This window comes from Carcharodon carcharias, chromosome 5, assembly GCF_017639515.1.
Source record: "Carcharodon carcharias isolate sCarCar2 chromosome 5, sCarCar2.pri, whole genome shotgun sequence".
NCBI lineage: Eukaryota > Metazoa > Chordata > Chondrichthyes > Lamniformes > Lamnidae > Carcharodon > Carcharodon carcharias.
Window position 1 is genome coordinate 158,123,671 of NC_054471.1, and position 14,263 is coordinate 158,137,933.

At 39.6% G+C, this 14,263-nt stretch overlaps 1 protein-coding gene across 2 annotated transcripts in view; it reads left to right on the forward strand.

Moving 5' to 3' along the window:
* Positions 1-77: 77 nt before the first annotated feature.
* The window catches only part of si:ch211-278j3.3 (E3 ubiquitin-protein ligase RNF19A), a 103,648-nt gene continuing 89,462 nt past the window's right edge, over positions 78-14,263 (forward strand). The window contains exon 1 of one of the 2 annotated variants that reach the window (XM_041187863.1): positions 78-166. The gene's annotated coding sequence lies outside the window, so the exon portion shown is untranslated. Of the gene's footprint in view, positions 167-484; positions 618-14,263 lie in introns of those variants that run through there. The other variant, XM_041187862.1, reaches the window with a different exon arrangement.

A 14,263-nucleotide genomic window follows, 5' to 3' on the forward strand; every position in this document is an offset into this window, starting at 1 on the left:
GCGACCAAGGGAATCTTTGGAGCGGACGCAATGTTTACACACAGCGTGATAACGCAGTTGGGTGCGCGGGTTTTGATGACGTTTTGTGTGGGGGGGTGGATCAGCTGTTGCAGAATGTGAGCTGCTGGATCCTGAGGAAAGACGAGAACAGAGCAAACAGCTTGGGGTGAGTACAGTATTGAACTCAGGAGGCCTGGTTGCAATTGCAGCTTTACTCCTCTCATTAACTATTAGCCTTAGTTTAGGATGGCTCAGAATTAAAACCTGTAGGTTTCTACGTTACATGGGTAGATTTCTATGTTACATTTTACGGATGCATTTTCTACCCTTTAATAATTTCTCTCCCTTCCCACCCCCCCACCCCATCTGGAATTGTGCTGAAGTGAAACCCAGCCGAATCTCATATATATTTCTTCACCGGTTTTACTGTGGCACTACGGACGTAACCTTTGATTTGGTGACCTGACGAGGAGCGGTCTAGCAGGATTTTTGTTTGTTAACAGTTGCATACTGCCATTGACTTGATCTAATCTATCCCATTACTCGCTGTAGTCTTGAGGGTTTCAGTAGGTGCGTAAAATGCTGCAAAGGAGGCTCCCTTTGAGCTAAAATATTCGGTTAGTTCTGACTTCTGTTATACATTGGATTGACTTCTGTGTCAGAGATTTAGGTTTACGAAGTAATGAATGCTGGTAGGATAGTCCCTTTTATTGCCTGGGTGTTAGAATATATTTTGTATCAGTAAATTATTCATGTTAATAATCTTTACTCTGGGCAAGTAACTCTTAATGACAATCTTCAGTACTCTTGCTGCATCCTGACTAGATGCCAAAGATCCAATCAGACATTTGATTTGCTGTGGTATATCGTCTTTCACCTATTTAAAGTAAAGTAATTTTTGACTTGGTTTATTTAAAGTAAGACCTTTGAATGAAGTAACAGCAAAGACTGGTATAACACAATAGTTATGAAATAAAAGTTTATGTTTAGAAAAAAGCACTCACTTGTTATATTTTAAATCACTGAAGGACAGCAGCTGCTTTGTACTTTGTAATCTCATGTGTTTCCGAGTGCTTAAGGTGTAGGCTGATTATCATTATTTCAAGCTTTTAGTCATCCATGCTGTTGAATACAGAGTGTGAAGAGGAGTCGCAAGGTAACAAATGTCTAGGGAACCTGAAATCTGATGATTAAATCACTGACGGTCTCTTCTTTGTGCAGATAGTTGTAGAAAGTTCACAGTTGTATCGTTTTGACCAACAAGTGGTATGTAATATTGTACAAGAAAAATTAGAACAGTGCAAAGCCTTACTAAAGGAATCATCTTTTTTGACACATGGTTATGACTATAGATCCTGAAAGCCTAATTATTTAGGCATAGTAGAAATAGACAATTCTTAATAATGGATATAGGATGTACAAATAGTAATTTGAGGACATAAAACCCGACTGTTCAGTAATTCTTAATTACTAACTCTCTGGTTTCTTCTAGAATTATATGCAAGATGGGCATGTCTTTGTCTACTGATGGACTTTAGAAAAATACTTGGGGAAAATCTTCTTGTCTATTACTGACTGCCTTTTTTTCTACCTCTGCAACATTGCATGTTTATGCATCACCATTATCACCATCACCTTCATAGCTACTGGTTTGGTTTCTCCGAAGCTCTCCAGCCAGTCTCTTTGCCCCACTGGTTTCCACCTATCCAAAACATTGCACCTTTTCCTACACAGTTCCACACTCCCCTCAGCTCTCGCTCCCTGTGTCCTGGTATTTGACTTCTAAAATCTCATCCTTGCTTAGAAACTGATGACGTTTTTATGCTCCCTTAGCATTTTCGTCCTGCTTTATGCCTTCACACATGCCTTTGTCCTTTTAACACTTCACCCATCATCCTTGCTCCAAAGGACTTTACCAACTTCTCATAGTGGTTGTATATGCCTTTTATTCTTTTCATGTATTTTTTTCTCTCTCTCCTTTTCCTTTCATCCCACTCTGAAAAAAAAATACTGTGGGCCATTTTCTACATTAAAAGCCTGTTAGAAATGTAACTTGTTGAAGGAGCTGTCCTTTATCTTGAAGCCTTGTTAAATGTTAAGAAGCATGTCTTCTTTATAAGCTGTGTTTTACATGACCACTTGTAACAAGTAAAATACTTGCCTGTTACTTTGTGTTATTTTTGAAACGTGCAAGGCAATATGTAATTGATCATAAATACATTTGGATACTTAACATGATCCTGGTGTCAGCAGCTGGTTGATCAATGAATAGGTTGTATGTTGTGATGAATATATTGTGGAAACAGATTTTCACTTAAGATGATACTTTAATTTGTCATACTTTTGAAGCATTATTTTTAATTGCTGTAACCATTAGTGATAGACCTGTAACCGCTAGTACTTCACCTTCATATAAGAGCCCACAAATGTTTCCTTTGAACATAATCTTGGGTTGAAAGGATAATATTTTTGATCATACTGCAGCCTTCTTCAAATTTCAAGCAGATATGATGCAGAAATACCTCCATTGTATTTCACTGAATTTCTGTTGACAGCATGGGAACACAGTGGGAATTTACTGAATATTAAGAGGCTAAGCTTGGGAGGTTTGGTTCAGTGGGGTTTGCATAAGTTTGTCCTCAAAGGCTAATTGGCAGTTATAGTCGTGGAGTTACGATATAGCACCAATGTTTTGAATTTGAAGTAATGATTTGCGCAAAAATGGTTACAATTTCATATCAGTTGGATAATCATGCTATATGTGCCATTTTGACTGTCTATTTAATAAAAAGGAAAAGATCATTAAGGACAGATACAATGTGCATTTTACATTTCAGACCACGTGAATGCAAACTAAGGGGACCTGCTGTATTCGGAGACTAAATTAAAACTTTCAAAATAAAATGATATGTACTGTGGGATCCTATTTTTATATCTTTATTAAAAGGCAGGATAGCTGCTTAAAAATGCTAACCTATCAGCAACAGGGCTCCAGGCATGATGAACAATTTGGCAGGACCCTTAGTTTCCAACTCAGCTAGACTCCAAACCATACTCAAGAGTTGCATCAACTCTTAGTTACAAGTTGCTCCCAATGCAGTAACAAGCATGCATCAAGAAAAATGTATCAATGTACCCTGTTTCCTTATCACCCCTATGTTCATTGGCCTGCCTTAACCCTTGGTCAAGCAACATCTTGATTTTAAAATTCTCACCATTGTTTTCAAATCCCTCCATTCTCTCGCCCCTCCCTAACTCTGTATGTTCTCCAGCCCTCTAATCCACTGAGGTATCTGCACTCCTTTAGTTATGGCTTCTTGTGTATCCTTGATTGAATTACTTTACCACGAGTAGCTGTACCTTTAATTGCCGAGCTCTGGAATAAACTCCCTACCCCTCCTTGGCTCGCAACCATGGTTTCCTCCTTTAAGACACTCATTAAAACCTACCTCTTTGACTTAAGTGTTTGGTCACCTAACCTAATATCTCCTTACATGGCTTGGTGTCATATTTTGTTTTATAATGCTCGGGTGAAGCACCTTGGTATGCTAATTAGGTTAAAGGCTTTATAGTAATATATGTTATAATCATGATACAATTGTGTGGAATTATTATACATTTTAATTGTATCAATAAACCCTTGAAATTTTTCTTCAAGATTAAATAGCAGTATGATGCATTGATGCAGAAATTCATGGTACCATGGCTTCCTGTTACAAACTAAGGGGGAACACACAGATTTCTCCAAGTACAGCAAACAGCTCTCAGCCAATGAGGAAGTGATGGCAAGTGAAGCCCATGTACTTCCTAGCAGAAAGAACTGGAGAACTGGATGGCAACCTGCACCTTTGCCTGTTATTTTTTCTTGATAAGTGGTTAAATTAATAAGAATCCTGTGATAATTGGCTTGCTGATTATTTTCAGCCAAGAAATTGGATGGTACATAAAGAAAAGGAAACAGGAATTTCCATTCAAAATTGGTTGAGTTTTGAATACATGAATTTTTAAATGTGTCCTTCATAAAGCAAAAGGTCACTTGTGTTCAAGATTTTTATTTTGCAATAGTTTTGAGTTCCCAAGAACATTGCAAAAATTGGGACTGCACCAGCACTGCTGTTGTGCAATATTTCCTGGCATGCAGGCAGACCTATAGGGAAATAGATGTTGACCTGGTGTTGCTGGATTTTCAACATTTTATTACAGATACCGAACAAAGTGGCACTTGCTTAGCAACAGTCTGCTCACTGACACTTGGTTTGGGCTCAGCCAGGGCCACTCAGCTCCTGACCTCATTATACCAGCCTTGGTATAAACACGGACAAAGAACAAAACTGGAGTCAATGGGAATTGGGGCAAAACTCTCCACTGGTTGGAGTCATACCTAGCACAAAGAAAGATGGTTGTGGTTGTTGGAGGTCAATCATCTCAGTTCCAGGACATCACTGCAGGAGTTCCTCAGGGTAGTTCCCTAGGCCTAACCATCTTCAGCTGCTTCATCAATGACCTTCCTTCCATCATAAGGTCAGAAGTGGGGATGTTTGCTGATGATTGCATGATGTTCAGCACCATTCACGACTCCTCAGATGCTGAAACAGTTCCTGTCCAAATGCAGCAAGATCTGGACAATATCCAGGCTTGGGATGACAAGTGGCAAGTAACACCTGTGCCACACAAGTGCCAGGCAATGAACATATCCAACGAGAGAGAATCTAACCGTCACCCCTTGACATTCAATGGTACTACCATCGCTGAGCCCCTCACTATCAACATCCTGCGGGTTACCATTAGACCAGTTCAGTTTCTGGTCAGTCATATAAATACCGTGGCTACAAGAGCAGATCAGAGGTGAGGAATCCTGTGGTGAGTAACTCACCTGACTCCCCAAGGCCTGTCCACCATCTATAAGGTACAGGTCAGGAATGTGATGGAATACTCCCCACTTGCCTAGATGAGTGCAGCTCCAACAATGCTCAAGAGGCTTGACACCATCCACGACAAAGCAGCCAGCTTGATTGGCACCCCATCCACAAAACATGCACTCCCTCCACCACCAATGCACAGTGGCAGCAGTGTGTACCATCTACAAGATTTACCAAGCCCCCTTAGACAACACATTCTAAACCCATGACCACTGCCACCTAGAAGGACAAGGGCAGCAGATAGATGGGGACAGCACCAGCTGGAAGTTCCTTTCCAAGCCACTCACCATCCTGACTTGGAAATATATCACCGTTCTTTCACTGTCACTGGATCAAAATCCTGGAACTCCCTCTCTAACAGTACTGGGTGTGCCTACACCACATGGACTGCAGCAGTTAAAGAAGACAGCTCACCACCACCTTCTCAAGGGTAATTAGGGATGGGCAATAAAGACTGGCCTAGCCAGCGATGCTCATATCTCATGAATGAATAGCAAAAGAAATTCATTTCCATTTAAATCAGATGGCTGGTCCACAATGCCAGTATTTTGACTGAGCAGCAAATATTTTGGAGAGATCTAGCGCCATGACCTGGTCACTATGAAAGAGTGATGGGCAATAATAGAGGCTTTTCTGATGGCATAGGGCAGATTTGACTATTTATTAGGTTTAGAATATTGACATGTGGTTTTGTATTGGTTTGAATTTTTAAAATGTTTTTCTGAACAATATTTTCTTCAAACTCTGTTTGTGATATTGCCACATTGTGTTTCTCATTTGCAATGTTCAGCCTTCACAATGGATGGTGTCAAGCCTCTTTTTTAAACAGAAAAACTTTTTAGCGGCCTATAACGATAAACCTACATGTCAGCCATGTGGTTTTCATTGTTCCAATTCTGACCTCTGTTGCATCTCGATCCAACACCGTCCCTCCCCGCCACCTTTAAACTTCAGCATCGTCACATTGCTTGTCTCACACAACTAATACTAAATGAGAAGAAATCCCCTCAATGAAGTATTGGGAAGACTAAGGCCATTGTTTTCAGTCACCAATTAATTGTCTGCTGCTGAAAGGCATAATTTTTCTCTTTATGATTTGTAACCAGTTCAAACTTTTATGTCCTCAACCACCCCCCCCACCCCCCCACCACCACCACCACCAAACCATCTTTCTTTTTATGTTTTTATACTTCTTGGGGCAAAGGGGCTCAAGGGTCTTTAAACAGGCTAAGTGAGTGGGCAAGAACATGGCAGATGAAAAATAAGGTGAAAAAATGTGAAGTTGTCCACTTTGGTAGGAAAAACAGAAACAGAGTATTTCTTAAACAGTGAGAGATTGGGAAGTGTTGATGCCCAGAGGGACCTGGGGAGAAAGCGGGAGCAGGCTATTGAGTTGGATGATCAGCCATGATCATAATGAATGGCGGAGCAGGCTCAAAGGGCCAAATGGCCTACTCCTACTATTTTCTATGTTTCTATCTCTGTAACCCTTTCCAGCCCTACAGCCCTCTGAGGTCTCTTCATTCCAACTTTTGTGCATCCCTGATTTTACTCCAGCATTGGTGATTGTTCCTTCAGCTGCCAAGGCCATAAGATTTGAAATTCCTTCCCTAAACCCCTCTGTCTCTCATGCGTGCTCTCACTCTTATCCTTAAAAATTACTACTTTGACCAAGCTTTTGTATATCCCTTTTTTAAAGTTTACTCTTAGGATTTGGGTGTCGCTAGCAAGGCCAGTTCTTTTTTCATATCCCTAATTGCCTTTGAGATGGTGGCTCAGTGTCACATTTTGTCTGATCTGATGCCTGTTGGAGTTTTTTGAGGATGTAATTAACAGAATAAATAAGGGAACCAGTGGATGTGGTATATTTGGATTTTCACAAGGCTTTCAATAAGGTCCCACACAAGAGGTTACTAAACAAAATTAGAGCACATGGGATTGGGGATAATATATTGGCATGGATTGAAAATTGGCTAACGGACAGAAATGGGAGAGTAGGAATAAACGGGTCATTCTCAGGTTGGCAGGCTGTGACTAGTGGGGTGCCACAAGGATCAGTGCTTGGGCCCCAGATATTAACAATCTACATCAATGACTTGGATGTGGAGATCAAATGAAATATTTCCAAATTTGTTAATGGCACAAAAGTAGGTGGCAGTTTGAATTGTGAAGAGGATGCAAAGAGGCTCAAGGGTCTTTAAACAGGCTAAGTGAGTGGGCAAGAACATGGCAGATGAAAAATAAGGTGAAAAAATGTGAAGTTGTCCACTTTGGTAGGAAAAACAGAAACAGAGTATTTCTTAAACAGTGAGAGATTGGGAAGTGTTGATGCCCAAAGGGACCTGGGTGCCCTTGTTCACGAGTCACTGAAAGCTAGCATGAAGCTACAGCAAGCAAATGGTATGTTGGCCTTTATTGCAAGAAGATTTGAGTACACGAGTAAAGAAGTCTTGCTGCAATTGTATAGAGCCATAGTGAGACCACACCTGGAGTATTGTGTACAGTTCTGGTCTCCTTACCTAAGGAAGGGATACTTGCCATAGAGGGAATGCAACAACGTTCACTGGACTGGTGGAATTGTCCTGTGAGGAGCGATTGAGGGTATTAGGCCCGCATTCTCAGAAATTTAGAAAAATGAGGGGCAATCTCATTGAAACACACACAATTCCTACTTGGCTCGGCAGAGCAGATGCAGGAAGGATGTGACCCCTGGCTGGGGAATCTAGAATCAAGGGATATGGGGGTAGTGTGGAAAAATGGCATTGAGGTAGAACATCTAATTGAATAGTGGAGCAGGCTTGGGACCGAATGGCCTACTCCTATTTCCTATGTTCTGGTAACTCCTGTGAAGTGCTTTGGCACATTTTCTACAAAGTTAAAGATGCTACAAAAGCGCATGTTGTTGCTTTTGTCGAGTCACAGAGCCTTCATTCGTTTTTGTCTCACACTTTGGAATGCTTTCCCTAAATCCCCCAGCTTACTCCTACCATTCCTTCAAATATCTCCTCGAAATATGCATCTGATCATTCCTCTGGCCACCTTGGTTAACTCTTTTCCCCTCACTGCACATTATTCGGCTTCACCTCTTTGAAACACTTTTGGAATGTTGTATTCCATTCTATCTGTGACAGTAAAGGTAAATTGTTGTTTTGAGAATGTTTCATGCAATGGCACCTGTTTCTGTCACTAATATCCCGGTTCCATAGTAATGGGATAAGACAATAGCGCAGGCTTTAAGACAGAAAATTTACCCTATTGGTCACGTTACTCAGAGGAACAGTAGTAGAATCATAATGGCTAGAATTCGAGGTGGGCTATGCCAAAACTTGAAAGGAAAAATTAAACTTAAAAAAACATTGACAGTATCAACTGTGCAAGAGACAACTTAGATATTTTTGTTTGTGGTAGTTTCATTGAAAAGTACCGTTAATTTTGGCTTCAAACTTCAAAACATGATTTGCTCTGTTTAAAAAAAAACCTGGTCCCCATATGCCAATCCCAGTGTGCATTTAATTGAGGAAAGTTAAATTTAAGTACAGATTTTTTAAAAAACTCATGGTTACAGTAAACCTGCCAGATTCCACATGGGTAACTAGGCAGTAACCGTCAGTCATGGTGCCTTTTATCAGATCAGTTCTGAAAGTAAAATCTTTCAACATCCAATTTATGTTTATCTTAATAGTATAAAATGGTAACTAACATTGCACCAGCTCGTGACACTGAAAGCTTCAGTATTCCAAGTGCCATTGCTTCCATGAAAGGTTTTTTCCCTCTAAAGAGAAGAAGAGGGGCTTGGAGATTTTTGTCATGGTGTCTTTATAGTGTAGTGATTTTGACACATTTTATATTGTATTTGCAAATAAGGGGGAGAACATGTTCCAAGTACTTCAATTTCAATGAGAACATTGGGTTAGAGTTTTTGTTTTGGGGCAATTATGCTTGAAATTGCATTGGTTAACTTGTTTCTAGATTCTACTGAAAATTGCAAAAAAATTTAAAATCATCTTTGAGCCAGGTAGCATAATTAAAAGTAATAATTTTTGTTATTTATTTTATTTCAATTAAAATGCAGTCTTTGTATTTCAGTGTGGTAAACTGTTGGAGTTTCATTGATACTGTTTTTTAAAAAATGGTTTATAATGAAAATTAAACATGTTAGCAAGTGTCTAATCCTTCACCTGAGTAATGTTATTTAAACTCACTGAAAGTGACTTAAACTCTCATGAGCCATTGAAATTACATTGGTGTGCACTCGTTAGTTTCTTATTGAAGAAATACTTTTTGATATGAGAAAAACTTTTAAAAGATGTCTACGGTGACTCTGTACCCCCAAAAGAGTGCAAATTGAAGAACCTTCTTGATCTGGTAGAATTTCACAATGTTGACCAGGGAAGGGGTGGCCAGTTTTAAGGGTGACCAATTTTGCCTGGGTGGGGCCTAATTCTGGAGAATTTAATCTTATACCAGCATAACAGATTGCGGATGACATGAGTATAAGTGGTTTTAACAGTTTAAATTTCCCAATTTCTTTGTGTTGGTTGGACTGCTTTTAGACCCATTTGTGCTAATATAACATGGAAATTCTATCCCAGTATCTTTTAAGTTTATGCTTCCTCATTTGTGTATATCCTGTTTGTGGATCTTCTCCTTTAGTGGCAAGGTGAAGTGCAGGAGCTAATAAGTTTTTCCCCAGTGATCCTTTTTGTGCTTTCGGTTCTGAAATCACATATTCTTATATCTTACAGTCATTGAATTGTTGCTACTTTGACTAGCTTATTAAAGGCACAAGTGTATTCTTCATCTCTTCAGTGTCACAATAATTTGATTTATCCCCCTTCACTCTAAATCACTGTAACATTGGAGGTTAGTTTGCTAGTGAGAGGAGTTAGTCTTGATGCTGAATTCTCCATCCTATTTTGTATTTTCAACATGAATGTTGCTGAAAAGAGAGATATGTTGCTGGAGTTTTTCATCATGCATTCATCAGGACAAATGCAAGAATGCCAAATTTCAAACTATTACAACAATTTATACTTCAGGAGAGAAGCGGTGTTGATTGATTGACAAGGCAGCTCTTATTGGCCAAGGCATTGCCAACGAGAACTATAGGCTCCCAATTTTTCCAGGTAATTCAAAAAAGGCACAAGGCTTAAACATCTTTCTGATGAATGCAAGGTGAAAAACTTCAACCTGTCTTTCTTTTCAGCAGTATTCAAACTCTGTACTACCAAACTACATGTTTATGTTGAAAATAAGCAGTGCAGCTGAAATGTGTATTCTTTTGTTTGGTTACCTTTAGGCATGACCTCCATGGAGGAGGGGGATTTCATATATCCTGTTTCTTTTTTTGGTCCAGCAACCTAAACTAACTAATGTAGTTGAGGCCAAAACATTGTATGTTTTCAAGAAAGAGTTAGAGGGGTGAAAGGGTTCAAAGGATATGGGGAGAAAGTGGGAGCAGACTATTGAATTGATAATGAATGATGAAGCAGGCTCGAAGGGCTGAATGGCCGATTCCTGCTCCTGCTCCTATTTTCTATGTTTCTAATGTTAACTGGAGCCTTGAATAAATGAAGTTATATGATGAGGCCCATATTATTCAGTGTATGGGCATTTCATTCTTTAGAGATAGTCAATACAATTGGAGCTGGGTTAATTTGGCATTGGGGTGTATGAAGAAGATGTATGTACTTCCAAGCTTTAACAGCTCCTTTTCAAAGGTAAAATACAAGTTGACTTCAATGTTTCTGTAGAAGGTGTAAAGATTATATTGAACCCTCGCATTTTAGTCATTAAAATTTTGTGCTTCAGAAATTTTTTATTGTTGGTATTAAAATATTTGGTACAATAAAATTATGGCCAAGTAATATTTTATTTTAGTCCAAACTTGCAGAAATCCATGTTTCACTTGCTTGTTGTCTGATCAGTTTCTCTTGTAAAATGTGCACAATTTAGAATAGTACTTTTTTGTTATTGACAGCTTGTAGCAGAATGAAGAACATCAGGTCATGTTCAAAACTCTGCTTCCTATAGTTCTTCAAACATTAAGTGTATTAGTGACTTAAGCAGACTAAAATTTATTTAATTTACAACAATCTTTTGAGATTTGATTTGCGGATATACTTTGAGTTCACTTCTGCCTCCATTCTAATGTAATGTGAATATTGTTCGGCAGTTCTGTGTCAACTGCTTTTATTTCAACGTGCTCTTACTCTTGACCAGAGCAGCTCAGACGATTCGCTGATGGAGAAAAGGAGGTTCATCAAGTGTATCTAGCAGATGGTGGCTGGTGGATTAGAGCATTGAGTGACAGCATGTATATTCATGGCCAGAGTGTCTCCCTTGAACAGTGGGAAGGTGCAGAGTGGAGCCTACTACTTTCCCACAGGGAGGGGGGCAAACAAGTTGGAGACTTGTTTTCTCAAGATTTCTAGAAGCTGCTTCACTGGAATTAATAGAACCTAGGAGTCATTCATCCATCACTGGGATCATGTAAATTGCACAAATACAGTGACACATCAGTGCTGTATTGAGAATGCGGCCTTGTCAAAGGAAACATTTTTCAGATGAGAATTGGACATTATTCAAAGAAGAAATGAGAACTCTCCCTGGCGACCTGCTCCATACTTAATAATGCTAAAACAGAATGAATATCTGGTCACAGAGGCTGGGTCACTGAGTATATTCAAGAAAGAAATTGACAAATTTTTGGATATTAGGGGCATCAAGGGATATGAAGAGAAAGTGGGAATATGGTATTGAGATAGAGGATCAGCCATGGTCATATTGAATAGCGCAGCAGGTTCAAAAGGCCTGTTGGCCTTTTCCTGCTCCTAGTTTTTAGTTTTCTACGTTTCTATGTCATTATCGCATTGTTGTTTGTGGGGCCTTGTTATGCAAAAATTGACTGCTATATTTCCTACACTGCAAAAGTACTTGATTTGCTGCAAAGCACTTTGGAACATACTGAAGTCATGAAACATGTAAGTGCAAGTTTTTTTCTTTTACTTAAAGAAGAAGTTTTTTCCTCTTTTCCACCTCTCCTCCAAACTTTCTCCCCACTTGTCCTGCAAACATTGATTTGTCCTTTCTTCAGGAAGATACCCCAGCTGGCTCCTATGATATGCGGACTGTCTTAAGTGTCTCAGCCAGGTGATTATACTTCATGTAAGATGGCAAGCAAGGCAAATTAACAGGAGCAGTTTTGCCCTCCATTTGGAGGGAAAAAGAGCAAAATTTGGGCATCTCTTCCACACAAAGGGGCAGAAGTCCAAGGGTCAACTCACCATGGGCTTCTCTCATCCCCATCTGGTAGTTGATTGTTATTTGTTGATTAGTGCAGAGACTAGGTGGCTTGGTTGTCCTTGGGGGCCCTTTTTTGCACTTTCTTTTATTTAATATGTGGTAGAACAATAACTGAACAGTTCATGACTTAACTTTGTGTAACTATTTATGAATGCAGCCATTGAGAGTCGTACAAATTTGACAGTTTGTATGCTCTTCCCAGTTAATGGCTTCAGGATGTTTTCAAGCAGTAGCTCAGTAACCCATTGCAACAGCTCTTTGTAACATTGCATTTGCATTATAACATTGCCACCACCGGCAACTCTGCAAGTGAATGACAGGGTGCTGGATCCTCTGGCACCAAGTAGAGTCAGGTTTATCTGGTGCTGCAGAAAATAAACAGCTGCACTTGCCAGTGTTGAGTGATGTCAGGGACCTCTTTTTCCTGGTTCTTGGCAGACTTTGCATTTACAAGCATTAACTTGATTTTATAAGCCTTTAAATTTGTGTATATTTTTCAAAAACCCTTGCAATACTTCGATGAAGTGCATTCACTATTAGCATGTCTTTCACGGGATTTGAGTGTTGCTGGGCATTTGTTCCCTTTGAGGAGGTGGTGGTGAGTCGCTGCCTTAAATCACTACAGTCCCTGTAGCATAGGTACACATACAGTGCTGTTCAGAAGGAAGTTCCAGGTTTTTTGACCCAACAGAGTGAAGGAATGGCAGGACAGTTCCAAGTCAGGATGGTGTGTGGCTTGGATGGGAGCTTGCAGGTGATGGCCTCTCTCCTTTTTCTTCTAAGTACAGAGGTCACAGGTTTGGAAGGTGCTTGGCAAATTTCTGCAGTGCGTCTTTTGATGGTACACACTGTTGCTTCTGAGCACTGGTAGTGAAAGGAGTGAATGAGGTGATGTCAATCAAGCAGGATGCTTTGTCCTGGATGGCGTCCATCTTCTTGAATGTTGTTTTGAGCTGCACTCATCCAGGCAAGTGGAGAATATTCCATCACATTCCTGACTTGTGCTTTGTAACTCTTTCGAGTACAAACCCTTTTCCATCTGTTTCAGATGAAGTTACATTGTTTCATAGTTTGCCATTGTGAGATTTGAACTCTTGATCTTGGGGTTGAACAGGCTTTGGGGAGTCAGGAAGTGAGTCACTCACCATGTGATTCCAAGCCTCTGACCTCCTGTAGTTTGGGAGCAGAGTAAAAGACCACAATGTGTTGATCTAAAACAGGTTTTTTTATTTTTTTTGTTGAATAATACCTAATATCAAATTAACAGAACTCTTGAGCACGTTCAGTTGACAGACTACCATTGGATGTCCAATAATAATTTGTCATTTTTTCCCACAATTTAAAAAGAATGTGACCTGATTTCATTGGTTAGGATACCTTTAGAAGTTTAACAATTTCTTTCAGAAATTACTATCAGTATTGGTCTTCGAGCATGGCAATGAATTGGGAATTAACGGAAGACACCATGAGTAATTGATGTGGGCTACGTGCATCAATACCTCCACATGATTTTATGTATTGAGTTAATTCATCAGTGCTGTATTTTTGTGGGGACACTGATGCAGTGCAATTCTAGGGAATTTGTCCTGGAACTCTGGTTGTACTTTGACCAGTAAGATTAAATGGATTCCTCACTGAGCAGTTTGAGTCCTGGATAGAACAATAACTTTTGATTTCTGCCACGTTCCTATGTTCCTTTTCAGCATTAGGTCTTAAAATGCTTGCTCAGTGGAAAAATGCCTTTTGAAAAAATTGCTTCTTGTGTTTTGTATTTAGATTTTAGTATCACCCATTCATCAAGAATTTTTTCATAAACCGTTCTTTAAATTTACACTGAGTCATTACATATTTGAAAACATTATCATTGGGAGCAAGGCTATGTGGTAATATCACTTTACAGAATCAAGAACAAGATGTGTTTCATTCTCTGGTCTGGCCTGTTTCCAGTTTGAATTGCAGAGGGAGGAAGGTTTGGAAGCTCCAGGTCGGGGAAACTTAGACTACTTGCTGTAGCATGTTATGTGGAATATTTTGTGACC